Source organism: Microtus ochrogaster, linkage group LG9, assembly GCF_000317375.1.
Source record: "Microtus ochrogaster isolate Prairie Vole_2 linkage group LG9, MicOch1.0, whole genome shotgun sequence".
Classification (NCBI taxonomy): domain Eukaryota; kingdom Metazoa; phylum Chordata; class Mammalia; order Rodentia; family Cricetidae; genus Microtus; species Microtus ochrogaster.
Genome location: NC_022034.1, coordinates 16,698,454 through 16,704,052, shown reverse-complemented (window position 1 = coordinate 16,704,052; position 5,599 = coordinate 16,698,454). Strand labels below are relative to the sequence as shown.

General features: G+C 43.5%; 1 protein-coding gene across 1 annotated transcript in view; it reads left to right on the top strand.

The window, feature by feature from the left end:
- Positions 1-2,988: 2,988 nt before the first annotated feature.
- The window catches only part of Esr1 (estrogen receptor 1), a 377,923-nt gene continuing 375,312 nt past the window's right edge, over positions 2,989-5,599 (top strand). Inside the window, exon 1 of the mRNA XM_026787318.1 lies at positions 2,989-3,148. The gene's annotated coding sequence lies outside the window, so the exon portion shown is untranslated. The remainder of the gene's footprint in view (positions 3,149-5,599) is intronic.

Here is a 5,599-nt window from a genome sequence, read left to right as displayed (position 1 = left end):
ACGAGAGGGTAGGTTTTATTGTTCATGCGGAAGAATGCATGGGTGGAAATCAGGAAGACATGCCACTTCTCTCTGATTGGCACTGAAGAGTTTTAATTTGTCCTGTGTTTGTTTCAATTATGCCGTATTCTACTTCTGCAGTTAAATTGTTCTTTTCTTATTTGTTGTTCATTATCAAGCCAGTCTAATAGTGTTGAATACAGTATAATTAGACTTATTTTTCCCCTCAAAGGAGAGGTTTTTTTCCCCTCACAGAAAACACAGAATATTTTAAGACAATGTTTTAGTGCTGGCGGATATTTTTATCTGTAGTGAACTCATGAGGAAGCTAAGCCACTCACTAACAACTCATTTGTCACCTATTGGAGCTGATCTTGCTTATTCTTGAGACCTCACCGTCTTCCCATGACACATCTATGTTTGTGGCATGTGTGTAATTCTGTGGGTTGGCTCAGGGGTTGCCGCAGAGGGCTATGGCATGGAGGCTTGCTGTGGACTCCTGAATCTGAACACATTCTAGGTAGATTGAGCACAACATCTCGGCATCCATGGTCTCCTTGTCAGTCAGTAGCTCCTGTCTCTGTGGGCTGTTGAAAGTACTGAGAGTACCTTAGATAGCTGCTTTTATCGTGAGATAATATTTGCTGTGATTTTCATTCCTTTCCTCTCAAGAAGGCATAGTCTATATGCCAAGGGCCATTATCACTGTCTAAGGACAAACAGCCTCTCATACATTTTATATACATTTTTTTATATTGCAAATTTGTCTTCTTAGAGAAAAGGGCTCAGAGGACTGAGGAGATGGTTCAGTGGATAAAGGACCCGGATTCGAGTCTCCAGCGCCCATGTAAAGATACATGGCTGCATGTACCTGTAACCCAGATGGTGCGCTCTCTCTCTCCCTCCCCCACCTCTTGTGTGTGTGTGTGTGTGTGTGTGTGTGTGTATGTGCGTGTGTATGTGTACGTGGATTCCAGTAGCTCACTGGCCAACTAGCGCAGTCAGCTTCTGGTTCAGGGAGGGGCCTGTCTCAAGGAAGTGAGGTGGAGAACCACGGCAGAAGGCACACGTCTTGCTTTGGCCTCTGGAGGCGTGGGCACAGGCACACGCCCACATACTTCTGTGTACTCATATATCTGTACACTCATATATCCTCCCCCCTCCCAAGAAAGGAAATGGTCTACTCTTGGTTCTGAATCCAGTGCATGTTCTATTTTGAGAATTCCTGCCCTGGGTAATTTTCTTCTCTGTATTGATGTGCACAACTGAGTCTAACAGGTATCTAAATGCTATTTGAAAGCACAATTCATCCCTCCTGGCAAATCAAATAACGGAGGGATTCAATTCATTTCGGGGGGGGAAAGCATTTGGCTTTTTTAAAACGCTTGAACTATTCAAAACGTTTTATGGAATCACTTTTCCTTTCACCAGAAATCATAATAAAAACAATAAAGCTAAGGCTGCCCATGCCATGCTTAGGTTATGTGATTATTCCTTGTATAAATGAAGCTTATTTTTTTTAATTTACTTATTTATTAAGGATTTCTGCCTCCTCCCCGCCACCGCCTCCCATTTCCCTCACTAGCCTGGGTCTGAAAAAGCATGGGATAAATGAAGCTTATTAAGCTTAATGTTCGTTAAGCTGAAATCAAACATTCTATATAACAACTAAAAGACATCCTATTCCATGTGATCTGGGGGAGTTAAATTCAGACACATTTATGCATTTGGGTTATGTTAGGGCTAAACTCACTAGTGAATGGAAAACTGAAGACAATTAAGACCATTTATTCTAAACATGTTTAAATCATTACTTATGAGACATTTGACTTCATTTCTCCTCAAAGCCGATTTTGAGATTCTTCTCTTACCCAGCAGGCACCAGTGTGCATGCACAGGAGGGCTTGAGGCAATGGCCAGAGAGGTCCCTTCTGCTCTTTTTCCTGCCGCCATTCTTATTCTGGAAAATCATCCTTTCTCAGATTTACAACGTGAAAAAGATTTAACACATTAAAGCAACACAGCCAGTCGTTCAAAGCATATGTTACATAAAATAGTAGATTTTATAAGCTGTTAAAAAAAAAACAAAAGCGTTTTTAAAAGGAGGGGTCTGAATGCAATGATAATGCATTTGCTTAGCTCATCAAAGTTTTGGGCTCTTCCTCTAGCACTGGGAAGAAAAAATAAATTTAAAATATTTTTAATCTCATATTTTTACTTCAACCTGCTTGTCTTTGAGTTTAAAAGAAAGAAAGGCAAATAAACAAAATCATGAGTGTTTAAAAGCCAACCATGTTGACTTACACTAGTTGTTTTAGTACTTAGAAGGCTGAGGCAGGAGGATTACTAAGAGTTTAAGGCCAGTCTGGGCTACAAAGTGAGACCTTGTCTTCATAAAACAAAACAAAACAAACAGGATTAAAGCCCTAAAGCAAACAAAATACAGCCAAGCCCCATAAACTAGTAAATCACTGCAGGAAATGCCAAGCAGTTTCCAGAAGGCTCACATACCTGAAGGGCTTTGGAGTCCATGCAGGTCTCCAAAATCAGGAAGCTAATTTATCAGTGACAGGACTTGCTGAGTGGCTCCTTGCGTCAAAGAGTGAAAGAGAGAAGGTTTGGGAAGTGCTCACCGAAGAAACACCCTCATGCCAACTTCTTAGCTAATTTTGGGTGAGGAAAATTTATGCATTCAGAGGACGCTTTCTTATTTTATTTTTCCAAGTCAACATGCCCGTCTAGACTCTGAGCTTTATTGCAAGTAAAGAGAAAACGGGCTGGATCACCTTAAAAAAAAAAAAAAGTCTCAGCTAATTGACCAGAGGCTTGTCCCTCTGCAAACATCTCTCTGTAGGCAAACCTGAGAAAGTTGGAATCGGGCCTGGCAGGACAGAGGAAGGCCACCCCCTCCTCTATTATCCGGAGCAGAGTTTCCAATCACAGTCAAGCGGTGGTGCTAATTCCTTGCTTCTGAGACTGCATTTCCTAATTTCATGGTCATAACAGCCTCGGGAACGGCTTCTACCAAAACTGAAAACACAAGGCTCCATGCTCAGCAGCCCTGTGACGCCAGGAGAGGCCAATGTCCCCTCCTCTGCCATTCCCTAGCACAAGAAGGCAGTCTCTGGGGGACATTCTTCTCAAGCAGGTACTTCTATCTCTTCTCCATTTCTTTACAGTTTCCCTCCCTTTCTTTCTTTTGGCTTTACTGTGCTATTATGTGTAAGCAGGCTGGAGTCTCAAGAGCTCGCCTCCCCTGTGAAAATTTGTCCGTTCTCTTTCTTTCATTGCGCCAGGGATATTTTACAAAGTTTCTGGCAAACATTACCATGATGTTAGCATGTTAAACCTGACCTTGGTGCCGTGGAAATACACTCTGGGAGCCACGTTCAGCTGAGTCAGAGGGCGACGTGGTTATCTTTTCTTAGTACAGCTCTGACAGGCTGCCTGCCTTCCCCAGATCACGTCTGTTTATTGGTCCCAGGTCTGGCTGTTGGAGATTCTGTGTGGCTGAAACATGCGCGAGCTTAAAAAGTTCCTGCTTTAGACTGGCGTTGTACTTGCCTCAGCGCGACCTTGTTGCTTAATCTTTGGTGCCGTGACTTACGGAGCTTGATCTCAGTAAGCGACCGGGATAAACCTTCGTTTGTTTTTCTGAAGGTAGTTGGGTTTTCTGCAAAGCGATGCAATCTAGTAATTCATCTTGTCTTGAAGCTGCCCGGTGACCGTGGGCGAATTTTGAGCCCCGTAGCTCAGACCTGAAAGTAGTCATGGGTGACTGGGTTTTCTTTCTTCCTTTCTTTTTGAGGCAGGGTGATGTGGATGTTAAGGATGGTGCCACACAGTGTGTGCCACTCGCTAATGACGGGTAGTGACAAAAGGCAGAGAAGGAGACTTTCGTTTTGGCCACAGGGAAGCCGCCCGTTTCCTGTAGTGGAAAGTCTCGTGCTTGAAGAAGAAGTTGCCAGTGTTCCTTCTCTCTGACTTGCCTACAAAAGCCTAGATGGTTAGAATCCATTTTAAAATCCATTTAAAAACTTTTTTTTTTAACCTAATATAAGGGTTGGGTTTTATTAAGATGTTTGATTGTGGCATGAAGTACCACTCACGGGTGCCAAATGTTTTAAAATTAGCTTCTTGGGCCAAATCTAGGAGATTTATAGAGCACCTCCACCCACAAGGCTGCTGGGAAATGTATTGAGTTTTGAATTTGAAACAATAATGTATGCTGAGAGGGTGGAAAGTGAACCTGTTTAAATTTATTTTTAAAAAGTCAATAGGGCGGGGACCTCTGTGATCTGAGGTTCAGCCCCTATTTCTTTTCTTTAAAATTCTTTTCTCTTCCCCCCAACCTAATAAAAAGACAAACGTTTTGCTCTTGTCTTGCTAATACTCCAAGAAGGCCTCATTCTTGTTCTTGTATAGATATAAGACTGTAGCAATTGGATCCAATCTTGTAGTGATTGGTAGATTTTTGTCACAGAAGTTAGAAATAAAACTGACCCAGGTGTCAGAGACAGGCCAGGCAGGAAGAAAGGCAAAATATTGCCTGTGATTATCAGGGTTTGTGAGCGCGTGAGCTGTGTTGCTTTGACACTTGCATGTGATTGTTCAGTTTTGTTGCTCATGACAGCAAAGGAGGAGAATAAAGCCCTAAAGAATAAATTTGCCGCAACAGCAAAGTCAGACAACTACCTTTTCTTTCAATGATCGTGGGTGTTCGTTCAGTTTAGGGCTCAGAACCACCTGCCATCCAGTCACTCATCCGCCTTCCTCCAAACGGAAACCCCCGAACCCCTATAGACATTAGAGCGGGTACCTGCTGAGTCCACTTGCTCAGAGTGATTGCTTGACCTGAAGCCACGGTTGAGTTTCAGTTTGCTTCATGAATACAGGGGAGGCTGTAAGGGAAAACAGCTTGGATAAGACCATCATGCCTTTGGTAAAATGCATAGGAGATGTGGTCCTGCCCATCTACCTCTGCCTGGGCTCACTGGCTGTTTACTGAGACAGAGATACCACCTAAGAGACTCCCTGTTAGTCCCTATGAGACACAGGGACTAACCGTGTGTGTGTGTGTGTGTGTGTGTGTGTGTGTGTGAGATATGATGTGTGCAGGGTGGGGGTGGGGCTTCTGTGGTCCATAGTACACATGTGGCAGTCAGAGGGCATCTTTGTGGAGTCACCTCTCTCCTTCTATCTTTCCATGGGTTCTAGGAATTGAACTCAGGTCACCAGGCTTGCACAGGGAGTACTTCACTCTGCCGTACCCACCCCTCCGCCCATGCTCTTTGTAAAGGAAAGCCCTCTACAGGTAGCTTTTGCTAAAGATGGTGATGATGACAGTAATTTTGCCTCTTAAAGTGACATTCTAGTAATCTTTTTTTTTTCTAGATCATCTCCTGAGACCGCAGCAGCGAAACTGCATGGTCCCAAGAACTGCACGACTTTCTAGGAGTCTACTATTTTTGTTCTCCTCTGAAAGTCCGTGATTTTTAGAAATCCAAGGAGCTTGAGCTGTCCACCCATCCCTAGATATATCCTGCTATCAAGGAGCTTGAGCTGTCCACCCATCCCTAGATATATCCTGCTATCAAGG